The sequence below is a fragment of the Hemitrygon akajei genome, chromosome 8, assembly GCF_048418815.1.
Source record: "Hemitrygon akajei chromosome 8, sHemAka1.3, whole genome shotgun sequence".
In the NCBI taxonomy this organism is placed as follows: domain Eukaryota; kingdom Metazoa; phylum Chordata; class Chondrichthyes; order Myliobatiformes; family Dasyatidae; genus Hemitrygon; species Hemitrygon akajei.
This window is the reverse complement of record NC_133131.1, coordinates 7,144,199-7,158,932: the sequence shown is the minus strand read 5'-3', so window position 1 is coordinate 7,158,932 and position 14,734 is coordinate 7,144,199. Positions and strand designations below refer to the sequence as shown.

General features: G+C 38.8%; 1 protein-coding gene across 2 annotated transcripts in view; it reads left to right on the top strand.

Moving 5' to 3' along the window:
* med13a (mediator complex subunit 13a) overlaps nt 1-14,734 on the top strand; it is a 187,311-nt gene that overhangs the window by 114,337 nt on the left and 58,240 nt on the right. The window lies entirely within an intron of this gene.

The window sequence follows — 14,734 nt, the reverse complement described above, 5'->3', positions numbered from 1 at the left end:
AAATCCTAAATATGAACTTTCTTGTACTTATTTAACAGTTTGCAGGAAAATGAGGAGATGGTGATTGGAGATAGCATCTCTAAGGAGCTTCACTCCTGATTAGTAATGAGTTAGAACATGCATTATCATTTTTCCTTTGTCTAGATACACTTAGTTGAATAAATGTTCCTGATATTCATTATGGATATTTTTAGTGCTATGTATGTTTCAACATTTAGATTCATGTCAGATACTGATTGATCCATAATTTAATTAAATTACTAACCTGATAGAAACATCAATTGGGCTCTTGTAAATTTGAATATTCGCAAAGAATGGCTTATCATAGCACAAGGTACAATGCCTACTTAAAAAAAAGTACCCACCCCCAGAAAGTTTTCATGTTTTATTATTTTACAGCATTGAATCATGAGATTTAATTTGGCTTTTTTTGAAACTGATCAACAGAAAAAGACTCTTTCATGTCAAAGTGAAAACAGTTCTCTACTGGGTTGAATCATTCTTGCCTTTTCCCATTTTAATATCTTTATCAATAAGATAAAGAAAATTAGTTGTGAAGATGAAAAATACACCATTGGTTGGGCAATGTATTGTATGTGTTTAGAAAAAGCCACTTTCAGCAAAGCATTGGTAGAAACTTGAGAGTGGAATATCTGCATCCATTCCTTAGAATATTGAGGAAGGACATTTCAAAAAAAAGGAAACAAAAATTTACCTGATAATTGATGAATATAGCTAATTCTGTATTGTTGAATAGAACACTAAAATATCTGAAATGGGAAACATTTTGTGTCATGGTAGGCCAATTCAATGAAAACTTTAACAACCCCAAAAATGATTATTCAACTGCTTTAAAAATAAATTTGAGCTAATTTGAAATATGAGCTAATCAGAATCTGGTATTGGTGACAGTCTGAACTACCAGTGTTGAAATGTGCTGAGCTTTACTGGTTCTACAGTGCAGAAACTTACATTAAAGTGACTGCATTATCCCAGCTGGGGATCAGTGATATTCAGATGTTCAGTCTTTTAGATTTGTATCCTGGTTCTTTCACTTAATTCTTTTGGAAAGCAAGAGGGTGGAACTTCAGATAAGAAGCTTCCAGTAAGGTGATGGCGCACTTGGAAGCAGCGTCCACTCTGGTCCAGTTAAAGGTGTAAATGTTTGTCTTGTGTGTCTTTTTTTTATGATTGCAAGTCACTGCTGGATATTAAGACATTAAGTACTACAGGACCATCCTTTCAGCAAGTTGTTGAGTAGTGAAGTAGCTGGACTTATTGTATACTATTGTTTTGTTGTTACTTAAGAACTTTTTAAAAGCTATTATTAATGCTTTTTGAGATAGTGATTTAGATGCATATCATATTTTTTACTGAGTTAAGTATTGTATGTAATTAGTTTTGCTACAACAAGTGTATGGGACATTGGAAAAAAAAAGTTGAATTTCCCCATGGGGATGAATAAAGTATCTATCTATCTATCTATCTATCTACCTGGATGTTGTGGTTGTTGGCTTCAGTTGTTTCCATGACTTGTTGATTTTTCCCTTCTTTTGGGTGTTGGTCTTTTAATTTTTTTCCTTTAATTGGGATATTTCAGGTTTCTTGCTTTAAAACTACTTGTTAAGCAAATAAATCTCAAAGTTGTATATTTTATGCATTCTTTGATAAATGTACCTTGAATCTTGAACTTTTGTACTTGTGTACTGTTGGACAGTGCACAGTCCAGAAAAAAGGTATGAGTGATTATCTTGGATGTTTTTATTGTGATCGCGTGACCCTGCTGGACATTGGCAACGTACAACACTGCAAATCTGTACATTAGTGAGATTGACTGTGAGGGTGCGGTGTTCCCTGGATTGTGGTGAGGATTAGCCTTAGACCATAGGGTCATCTTTTGTAGTTGCCCAGGGAAGGTGGTGATGAGATGGTGCAGGAGAGGCATCTGGGGGTGGGGGGGGGGTATGCTGGAATCTGTTCTGTGTTGGGGGCTGGCTCCTTCCATCGATACTGCCCTCCATTCACTCAGTAGGAGAACAAGCTGGACACCTATGGACTTAAGCTATCTATATTTTTTCTTGGTGCTTATGCTTTTCTGACATCGTAACCATATGTGCTATGTGTAGTGTGCTGTTGGTAATGTGTTTTGCAGTTTGGCTTTGGAAGAACACTTTTGTTTTGCTAGATTCATGTTTGGTTGAATGATAATTAAACCTGAACTTGAGAGCTTGGTCTTTGGGATGATGCTAGCAGTGAGGAAAATCTTGAGCTTCCCATTTTCTTTCTTGCTGTCAGGATTTTCTTTGACATGGCTTTGGAAGTTATGAAGCAGAGCATTATATCTCCACCTCTGTTATTTGTCTGCATTCATTGAAGTTTGTGTCAATGAGATTGAATCTGATCATGAAAGTTCTGATGCTTTGAGGCTAAAGATAGAATACATTGAGTTCCCACAAAGTTCCCTCTTGGGTTGTGGTTATTGCTGACAAAACTGTTGTTTATTACCTATCCTAGTTGCCCTGAGAAAATGACATACATCTTGAACAGTTTAACACAACTGACAGTTTTTCATTGCTGAAGACAAGTTCACAGTATTTTTATCCACAGAATAACTTGATATTCTCCTGAAGTCGCATAAGCCAAATCCAGTAGGAGCTAGTGATATGACCTAACCATTTTTTATATAAATAGCCCAGTAACATTTGATGTATTTTATTTAAAATATTCCTTGCTTTTCAGATAATTAGTGCCGAGCTCCCGTGGTTGATTGATCCTGTTGTATCATGACTACATTTGAACTGCTTGTTGAGTTTTTATTATTTTCTGTGTATCATTGGCACTCACTAATTTCCATTATTCATGGCATCAACCAATATTGGAATGAAGTATTTAGAGGTTTTGGAATATTGAGAGTTGTTTTGGGCCATTGGTAAAACTCCTGAAGAATGATCCCAGAGATGAAAGGTTTAACGTATGAGGAGCATTTGATTGCTGTGAAATCGCTGGAGTTTAGAAGGATGAGGCAGTGGATAATTGAATTCATTGCTACAGATAGCTGAGGGAGACCAATTATTTGGATATGTTTAAGGCAGAGGTTGATAGGTTCCTGAATTGTAAAGGTGTCAAAGGTTATGGAGAAAAGGAAGGAGAAATGGTTGAGAGGGATAATAAATCAGCCATGATTGAATGGTGGAGCAGACTAGATGGGCTGAATGGCCTAATTCTGCTCCTATGTCTTATGGTCTAAAACTAAGTTTTTGAATGTTTTGATATTAATGAGAATATGATCATCTGATTATAAGAAGCATGTAACCTGTAACACAATGAGGTATTTCTGTATAATATGAACAGTGGTTGTGTACATTAGAGAAAAGTCCAATATTAGTTCATTAAATGGTTCTGATCAAACTTTATGTGACATTATCCACTATTCCACTGCTTTCAAGTAATACTCATCCAATTATATAGTTTTTATCAGAACCATTTAATGAACTGACTGCATGGAGTTTTCTCGACTGCAAACAGCCATTGTTCTCACAATACCGAAATACGCAGTTGTATCACTGGTCACGTGCTATAACTGTTCATCATAACTGTTGCCAACATTCATTTTATGATGGAGCATATTAAAGACATTTCTATGCAGAAGTCACAGCTATGGAGACTTTCCCACCTACTCATCTATTAACCTATTCCTCGTCCCTTGTGCTCATTAAGGTGCATTGATACCACTTGGCAAAGTCTGCATTCTCACCGATCTTCGGTGGAAAAATAAAGTTTTATTTTGAATTTGTTTTAAAAAAAAAAAAATTCAGAATGACTATTTTGCATTGATAACCTCTAGATTTGCTTTTTCCCACTAATAAGATCACATTTTTTATCTATGCCCTGTTGTCCAAAGTTTTCTTAACTCCAAAGATCTTTTCAAGCATTGCTCAGCTGTCTTCTCTTTCTTGATTCTTAATACTGTGGTAATAAATGTGTTTGCTGCTTGGGCTGCTGGCACTAACAGCCAGGGTAGCAATAACATGAAGTGGTCAATTGCTCAAGTAACAGATTCTGAACAAGCTTCACTTTGTCTATTTAAGCATATCAAAAATTGGCTGAAATGTGTAAGAATACTGGACTCTGGTTCCAAGTGTACTTATTTTCCTGACTCCCCAGTGTTCTTGAATCTGGTTCTGGTAATTTCCCCCCCTTTTTTCCTTCTCTCTCTGTCCCTTTCATAATCACTCCTTGCCTGCTCTCCATCACCCTCTGGTGCTCCCCTCCCCCTTTCTTTCTCCCTAGGCCTCCCGTCCCATGATCCTCCCCCTTCTCCAGCTCTGTGTCCCTTTTGCCAATCAACTTTTCCAGCTCTTAGCTTCATCCCTCCCCCTCCTGTCTTCTCCTATCATTTCGGATTTCTCCTTTCCCCTCCCACTTTCAAATCTCTTACTATCTCTTCTTTCAGTTAGTCCTGACAAAGGGTCTTAGCCCAAAATGTTGACTGTACTTCTGACTATAGATGCTGCCCAGCCTGCTGCATTCCACCAGTGTTTTGTGTGTGTTGCTTGAATTTCCAGCATCTGCAGATTTTCGTGTTTGCCTTCTAGAAGTAGCTCACTTACACTTGGTTTTCTTCTGTGATTACCTTGCATCACAGATTGCAGTCATATTTAAAAAATTGTGCTCCCAACTCCTTTTGCAAATTTGTATTCTGCTATTAATTTTCTAAGTCATTTGTGATCCTTTCATTTGCAAAATGGAATCCTTTTCACTTATGAATTTGTTGATCTTGTACCCATACTGTAAAATTATTAATTCTTATTGCACATTGCTGTGGCCTTTGTCTATTTTTAAATGCTGTTGCTGTTAAAGGGATGCATCCATTTAACAAAAATATTGAGTTAAAGACTGAGCTTGGATAAGTAATGCATAATGTTTGTTATACCTTTATAATTGGTAATGATATAGCTATTTTAAGTTGCACAGTAATGCATGCAAGCGTACTAAGATCCCACCAGGCAAGAGTTTTCCTAATGATGTAAGTTACAGCCATTTAGCAGTTGTGGGGGTACTGATTTTTGTATTCGTATAGCTATTCACTAGCTGTATGGAAGTAAAATAATGCTTGATTACATTTATTCCAAATCAAATATTTATTGAACATCTCAAAAATTTGAATATCCCAAGAAATAAAATTCCAAATGTTTCTGCAGTAAAGATCCAAATTCTCTTTTCCCCGCATTCTCATGAGCTCTTATCCCCTACTCCACAAGATCCACACACGTTAGATAATCCCTAACGCAGATGTGTACCAAAGGAAGCCGGTCCTCTTTCTGATCCTTCTGCCATTCATGCTTTTTGATTTCCTGCTGCACTCTGTTCCTTATTGCATTAATGGGCACAGTCCTCAGTAAATAATCAACACACTTCTGGCAAATGGATTCTATCAACATTCAGTGAAGTATGCAAGGCCTACAATATAGAAATTATTTAAGGCATTTAACATCAGGATTCCTTGCTACTGAGATACACAGACCTTTTTAATCTATGGTCCAGATGGTTAAATTAGTGCACCCCCTTACTGAAGGAATCTGCAACTGTTTCTGTAGTTGTCCTGAAATCCTTTTAGTCTAAATATATCTGAAATGGCTGAATAAATAGAATAGTAGAACACTTAATTATCAAGATTGGAAAACAATATCCTTTAATTGCTGAGATGCAGGAAGTTTTTTTTTACACTTTTAGAATCACTTTGGATCTTCTGTGCAAAAAGGCCACAGTCTCCTACCAGACTGGAACCATTGCACAGTCACACCCATATGTTAGTTAACCACTGGAAAGATAAACAAACACAACTAATTGACATTACTGTATCTTCCTGAAAATAAAACTGACAGTTTCAGATCATGATTTTTCCAGATGTGTTTTAAGATTGAACTAAAGAGCTATTTAAATAGTTTTTTTTTAAAAAAATTACTCATTTTGGGGGAAAAGTTCATTTATTAATGCATCATCTCTTAATTATTATTCTGCAATACCTGGGCAGCCTAGACCAACAGTAGTCTTGAATGAGTTAGTAGAAACCCACTTTTCTTAATGTGGTATTTTCATGTTTAATCCTGTGAGGAAGTGCCAGGTCTCTTGAGATTGTTTATTTTTTAACTTTTCAGTTAATTCCTTTGCTCTGGTGAGAGGTCTTTGTGAAATCATTGTGAAGCAGTGCCTTTTACTCCTGACACACTAGATTAAATGCAGAGCAATTTAAGTAATTATGATTGTAAGTTAGTGAACATTTGATGCGAACAACATGCACAAAGCTGGAGGAACTCAGCAGGCTAGGCATATTCTTTGGAAAAGAGTACACTCAATGTTTTGGGCCGAGACCCTTCATCAGGACCTGTTTAGTCTTGATGAAGGATCTCGTCCCGAAACATCTACCATACTTTTTCATAGATGCTGCCTGGCCTGCTGAGTTCCAGCATTTTATGTGTGTTGCTTGGATTCCAGCATTTGCATATTTTTCTCTTGTTTGTGATTGAACATTGATATGAAGTAATTTTGACTTGTTTCAAATTGAACAATTTGGTGTAAAGTTGGGTCTAAGACAACTTTGAAGAGAAATTGAAAATAGAACACAGTGCAACACAACACAGGAGCAGGCCCCTTGACCCACAATGTTGTGACAAGCCAAGTAGATCTTGCAGTGCTTTGACATACTGTGGCTTTCCCATCTGTAGACATGACTGAAAGTTCATTAAAGTAGTCGCCCCCTACAAAGAGGCAGTGTCAACTTTGAAAAAGCAACAGGGTTTTAGGCAAAACACAGTGTGGAGAGAAGCGGATGTTAAAAGCAGAAGCCTACAGTAACTGGAGTCATCTTTGACAGAAGGGAGGTCTTTATGGATGAAGGAAGGTAGTTGTTGCAGCCTCAGCTTGTAATGTCTGGAGTTTATTAATGACCTATCTTCCAGTTTGGGACTAAGTGTGAAGATGTAGCAGCATCAGTGATATATCCAGGGCAAGACTGAAAAATAGGGTAGTTCTTTTCTATCACATGAGAACCAAGTAATGACCTATTCAACAAACTGTTGTAGAACTTAGAAAGGAATTACAGTCACTATAGAGTCATAGAACACTACAGCACAGTAATGGGCCATTATGTCCATCTGGTCTGTGTTGAACCATTAATCTGCATAGTTCCATCGACTTGCACCTGGACCATGGCCTTCTGTTTTCCCCCGCCCCATCCATCTGTCTGTTCAAATTTTCCTTAGATGTTGAAATTGAACCTGCATCTATCAATTGTGCTGGCAGCTTGTTCCACAATCTTTCTGTCCTTTGAGTGAAGAACTTCCCCTCATGTTCCCCTTAAGCATTCCACCCTAAACCCTTAATTCATGACCTCCAGTTGTAGACTCATCCAACCTCAATGGAAAAAGCCTGCTTGCATTTATCGTCACTCAATCTTCAACATTCTAGGGAATTAAGTCCTAACCTATTCAACTTTCCCTATAACTCAGGTCCTCAAGTCCCGGCAACATCCTTGTAAATTTTCTCTGCACTCTTTCAATTTTATTTATATCCTTCCTGTAAGTAGGTGACCAAAACTGCACACAGTACTCCAAATTAGGCCTCACCCACGTCTTAAGCAATTTCAATATAACATCCCACCTCCTGTACTTAGTACATTGATTTATGAAGGTCAATGTGCTAAAAGGCTTTCTTTATGACCCTATCTACCTGTGATGCCTCTTTCAAGGAATTATGGATATGCATTCTTAGATCCCTCTGTTCTACCGCAGTCCTCAGTATGCTACCACTCAGTGTGAAAAACCTATCCAGGTTGGTCCCTCAAAAATGCAACAGCTCACTTGTCTGTATTCAGTTCCATCTGCCATTTTCAGCCTATTTTTCTAGCTGGTCTAGATCCCACTGCAATTTTTGATCGTCTTCTTCGCTGTCCACCACACCCCCAGTCTCAGTGTCATCAGCAAATTTGCTGATCCAGTTTACCACATTATTATCCAGATCGTTGACATAGATGTCAAACAATAACAGAACAAGCACCAATTCCTGTGGCACAGCACTAGTCACAGGCCTACTGTCAGAGAGGTAACCATCTACTACCATTCTGGCTTCTCCTGTGAAGCCAATGTCTAATCCAATTTATTATTTCACCCTGAATACCAAGTTACTGAACCTTCTTGATCAACCTTCCATGCAGGACCTTGTCTTGCTAAAGTAGAATGCAGCCAACATCCACTGCCTTGCCTTCACTAACTTTCCTGGTAACTTTCTTGAAAGCTCTATAAGATTGGTTAGACATGTCTTGCCATGCACAAAGCCATGTTGACTATCTCTAATCAGTCCATGTGTATCCAAGTACTTATATCTGGTCCTTGAATACCTTCCAATAACTTGTCCACTACTGATGTCAGGATCACCCGCCTATAATTTCCTGTTTTGTTCTTAGAGCCTCTCTTAAACAATGCAACAACATTAGCTATCTGCCAATCCTTTAGCACCTCAAATGTGGCTAAGGATGTTTTAAATATCTCTGCCAGAGCCCCTGCAGTTTCTGGACTAGCCTCCCATTGGGTCCAAGAGAACAACTAACCATGCCCTGGGGATCTGTTCACCCTAATTTGCCTCAGGACAGCAAACACCTTCTCCTCTGTAATCTGTATAAGGTCCATGACCATACTGCTTTGTTGCCTCACTTCTGTAGACTCTGCGTCCGTCTCTGGAATAAATACATATAAAATTTAGATATCCCCTATCTCTTTCAGCTCCATGCATAGATTACCAGTCTGATCTTCCAGAGGACCAATTTGTCCCTTGCCATCCCTTTGCTCGTAATATATCTGTAGAAGCCCATAAGATTCTCCTTCACCTTGTGTGCTAGAGCAACCTTATGCCTTCCTTTAGCCCTCCTGATTTCCTCCATAAGTGTTTTCTTGCTTTTCTTATACTCGGGTACCTCATTTGTTTCTACCTGTCTGTACCTGCTATGCACCTCCTTCGTTTTCTTAACCAAGAGCCCAGTATCTCTTAGAAACAAGGGTTCCCTTGCCTTTCATTCTGACAGGAACATACAAACTCTGTGCTCTCAAACGTTCACTTTTGATCGCCTCCCACTTAGTACACCTTTGCCAGAAAACAACCTATGCAATCCACACTTGCCAAATCCTTTCTGATACCATCACAGTCAGCCTTTCTCCGATTTAGAACCTTAAACAAAGGACCAAATCTATATCCTTTTTCATAATTACCTTAAAACTAATGACATTATTTTCACTTGATGCAAACTGTTCCCCTACATAAACTTCTGTCACCTGCCCTGTTTGATTCCCTAATAGGAGGTGTAGTATCACATTCTCTCTAGTTGGGATTTTGATGTACTGATTGAGGAAACTTTCCTGAACACATTTGACAAATTCTTTCCCATCCATTCCTTTTACAATTTGTGAATCCCAGTCGGTGTGTGGAAAGTTAAAATAGCCTAACATCATAGCCTTATGTTACTTACAAGAGTCTGTGATTTCTCTACAAATTTGCTGCTCTGAATCCTGCGGACTGTTGGCTGGTCTGTAATATCCATTAATGTGGACATACCTTTCTTATTCCCCATTTCTATCCATAAGCCCTCACTAAATGAGCTCTCTAGTCCGTCATGACTGAGCACTGCCTTGATGTTTTCCCTGACTAGTAATGCCATCCCTCCTGTTGCAATGGAAGCCAGGAGCATTGAGCTACCAGTCATGCTGCTCCTGCAACTGAGTCTAATTAATGGCTACAGTGTCATAATTCCAGGTGCTGATCCATGCACTAAGCTCATCCACCTTTCCTACAATGCTCCTTGTATTGTAATATATGCAGCTCAGAACATTAGATCCACCATACTCAACCTTTGGATTCCTGACTTCGTATGTAGTTTTTTTGAAATTGCCATGAACCCAAAACTTATGTGGATCAGCCACCCTAGCCGTTGACTTCAAAAGTGAAAAACGGGCCAGGGGTTGGGGACATTGCGGCAGATGATTTATATGTAACTAGAAAACCTCTTTTTGCCATCTTTGTGTCATTTATACAATGGAATGCTCAGCACTTATCCTACTTTAGATTAGCAACAGTAACACAGATATGACATGAACATCTTTTGTTTTCAAGCTTTAATCATCCACTTTACTGCTAGTGAATAATGGTGTCCTGATTCTACTTTCAATGATACTTTACAGCTCCTAGTCTCAGTATTATGTTTGTATTTACACTGTTTGTCTTCATCTACACATTGGTTGTTAGTTGTAGTCTATGTATAGATTTTCATAACTTCTATTTTATTTCCTCTAAATGCCTGCAAGAAAATGAGTCTCAAGGTAGTATATGGTAACATAATAAACTTATTTTGGGCTTTCATAGGAAGTGCTAGAGCTGTGGTTCCCAACCTTTTCTATGCCCCACATCCCTAGGAAATGTTTGATTAATGTTCGCACCCCCTACAAAAGTAATATCACATTTGAAGATGAAGAAGCCTAATTTCTAATTTTTGAACCACAAATTGAACCACATACAATACTGCAGGTGAACAAATTGAAGTTAAAAAAAACAAGCTTTTAACTCGGTGCATAAAATTCAAATATAAATTGAGCAATTAGATTCTAATTTATTCAGAAAAAATTGTAAACAGTAAAATCAATCCCAATTGTGAACATAAAATTCAATGACTTCTTTGCTCCTGCTTCTCATTCATGATTTTGTCAAAACATGGAACTTTCTTGCTGACTGCGATCCGCAGGTCTGCCTGTGGATTCAGGTGATTCCTAGATTTTGTCTTGATTGACAAAAGAGAACTGAATCCAGATTCACACAAGTATGTTGTTGCAAATGGAATGAGGACACAGAGTGCTTTTCCACTAAGCCTTGGGAACATATCTAGTGCTGCACACCAAAACTCCTCCAAAGTCTTGCTTTCAAATTGCATTTCAAGAGCTCGATTTGTCTGCAAATCAATAAGATCTTCCTTCAGTTCTTCGTCATCTGACATTTTCTTCAAATTGTAGGAATATGGATTCATGATCCATTCTTCTGAAATCTTCAGGTCTCCAGCAGCAAAATATCCATCAAACAATTCTGACAGCATTTCCAAATGAGCCATGATTTCTTCACGCACAGTAGGAGTTATGGATTCAGCATCATTAACCATCTCCTCTAGTGAAGGAAAATTTGAGAGACTGTCTCTTTCTATCCTTCGACGCCAAAGGCGTAACTTTTCTTTGAAGGCATTCAACTTTTCACAAGCCTTCAATATGTTTATCCCTTTTCCTTGAAGAGAAACACTCGGGTCATTCATACGAGTGAAAATGTCAGCTAAGTAAGCCAGCATTTGGGCGATTTCCTGTGATTCCATTGCCCCAACCAGATCACATTCACGTTCCTCCAGAAAAACTTTGATTTCTTCCCGCAGTTCAAAGAAGCAGGTTAAAGCTTGTCCTCGTGACAACCAATGGACTTCTGTGTGGAAAAGCAAAACTGAATGCTCACTTCCCAGTGATGCACCATCAATAACTCTCGGAGACGTGAGGCGAGATATAGGCTTTTATTGGCTGGAAGAAAGAACAAGTAGCAATTGACCACTACACTACATCCTGGAGACTGAGGCTAGGGCTCAGGCTCCAATCGCCTTTATACCGGGGTCCGTGGGAGGAGGCACGGTCAGTGGGAGGAGCCACAGGAGCAGTCAGCGGGGGTGTGTGTCCAGACAGGTATATGTAGTTCACCACATTCACCCCCCCCCCTTTGTTTTAAAAGAGAGTCCCCATGGGGCAAAGTTTCTTACAAGTATATTTACAGGTTAAGTCTATCAGGTGCCGGTGGTGATTGCACCAGAGACGGTGGTTGTGCTGGTTCCGGCCTAACTGGAGGTGTCAGCCCGGTAGGCGTCAGTGATCCCTCATGCATGTGTGAGGTGCCTGGTATATGCGTGTGCGAGACGCCCAGTATAGGAGTGTCGTGAGGAGTCTGTGTAGGGCTTGGTGTGCGCGGGAATCTGTTCCAAGTATGATTGGAAGCATGCAAGCCAGAGCCCCCTGATCCAGTTGATGATCTTCACACAAGTATCAAGGACTTTCTTCAAATTTGGAGGCAATGTTTTTGATGCCAAAGTGTGTCAATGAAGAAAACAATGGGTAACTTGCAAGTCTGGAATCTCTTTTCATCAATGCAGAAAAGCCAGCTTTATTTCCAAGCATTGCAGGTGCCCCGTCAGTGCACACAGAACCAATGACTTTGATATCTAAATCATGTTTGGCAAAGAAGTCTTTCATCAGCTGCATCACATCCTTTGCAGTTGTGTTTGTTTTTAGATCTTTACAAAACAGGAAATCTTCCTTCACAGTACCATCATTGACATACCTCACTAATGTGATGAGTTGACTACAACTGGAGTCATCAGTTGACTCATCCAACTGAATAGAGATTTTAAGAGGACTAGCTCTGACATCTGAGATGACTTGGTCCAAAATATCTTCACTCAAATCACTGATTTGGTTGTGAATGACATTATTTGATAGGGGCACCTATTCAAATTTTTTTCTTGCTTCTTTGCCCAGGATAATTGTTGCCATTTCCAGTGCACATGGCTTGATGAGATCTTCCGCAATTGCATGGGGCTTCTTGGATTTGGCCACTTTATATGCCACTTGGTATGAAACAAGAAGTAGTGGTTTTTCAACAGAAATGAAACCTAATTTTGGAAGAGTTCCGTGTGAATCAAAACGAGCTCTTTTGATTTTCAATAACCCAACATCATGTCCTTCAACATCAGCTCCGCCATGCTCGTTCTTGAAGTGCACTTGAAATTTGGATGGCTTCAGATTTGAGTTGGAAAACATAACGCTACAAAGAATGCACTGGGGTTTTTGCAAGCCATTATTTACTGTTGTGTAAGTGAAACCAAAGTACACATAGTCATCATTCCATTTCCTTTTTGACATGATGAAGGGTTAATGAAGGGTTAAGGGTAAAGAGAAAAATATGAGCTAATATGAGGAAAAACTATCTGACTAAGTCAGGGATGACCGCTTTACTCAACCAGACACGCTTATAGCAAAGTATCGCGAGAAATATGCTTTCGAATATTATATTACGACAATATTTGTGGTTACGCCAAGATAAATTGTCAGGTGGAAATGCTACGGGGACGCGACGCGACTTAGTAGGCTTCGCTCTACTGAATTTACACACCTATTTCCAATGATTACCGGAGATATGAACTCCCATCACACGATTCAAAGTCCTCGGTACTAACCATGATACCTCCTTAACTAACACAATTCAAAATTATCAACGATTCAAGAAAAAAACCTTTTAAGAGAAGAAAAACCTTTGAAATTCAAAAATTTCTTTAATGCATTGAGACAAATACGAATGAATGACTTCAGCTGCTTTTTATCAAAATGTGGCTTTTTAAAATATTATAATTGAATAATTTTCCTACTGAGGGTTTAGTTTTAACGCGAAGTCGTTACTCAGTGGTTGATTCGGGACGTATAAAGATTTTGGCATTATGAGATGATTCTTAACTCTTGAGATGTAACCTTCTAGTTAACATTGATGAGACTCCTCAACTCTGAGGTGTAACTCCCAGGTAACACTGATGAGAATCCTTAATGCTGACTCGGGCAGTGGGAGACTGGAGTGAGTTTAAGTCTCTCTTGACTCAGGCAGCGGGAGACTGGAGTGTGCTTGGGACAAACATTACTACCACTTCTCAAGGCACACAGGCAGCTGGCTGAGTGATGACTTGTGACTCATCACTCAAGGACACAAGCCACTCTTTGTCGCACCCCCTGGGGGTGCGGGCACCCCAGGTTGGAAACCCCTGTGCTAGAGAGTTCACCAAGATTGTGCCATGCTTCTGATGAAGTGATACAATATATTAGTGTTCCTTCAGTGCTGAGACAATATACTGGAATTGGTTGCGTAATACCCTTGTAGATGTATCATCAAAATAAAACTGCCATTATTTTGACACCAGGAGAGCTCAATAAATGTTGCCCTGTGGGTAATGTTGGTTCCTGAGATTTAAAATTTCAACTTGGGAGCTGCTAATTAGGCATGATATTGCATTTTACTTGCTATTTCAAGCTTTTTGGTCTATTTCACATTGGTATAATATTGGTAGGGAGAGGGAAGGTGATAAAATAAAATCTATAGGTTTTTACCTGACATTGTGGTTTACTTATTAATTAAGAAATCCTAATCCACACCAGTGTTTCTTTGCAGAGGTACTTGAGCATCTTTTGAAATTATATAATACTTGCAAGTACTTCATAAAATTTTACACTTTTCTGAATTGGATTCTATTTGTCTCTTTTTGCACAACCATCCAGTCCATTGAAATCTTGGTGCAGTCTAAAGGTTTCCTTCTTGTTAAGCATTGAACCAATTTTATATCAATTGCAAACTGATTTATCATGCCCTCCTAATTTTAAATGTAAATTATTAACTTGTACTATAAATATGAAGGGACAGAGAGTAAATAGTCATCCTTTCCTGGCATAGTTACTTCAGTGGTGAGTGCCTCTGAAAAAGAGGGTAAAAGGTTGGAACAGTATCCTGGATTGTTTAAAGCAACAATATTAGCGACATTCCTTTTAAATCACACTTCTCAGCATTTACAATTAATTTTCAGACTGTGCCTTCAGAGGTCTGTTATTGTAGTTAGTGGTTGAAAAGGATTGGGAGA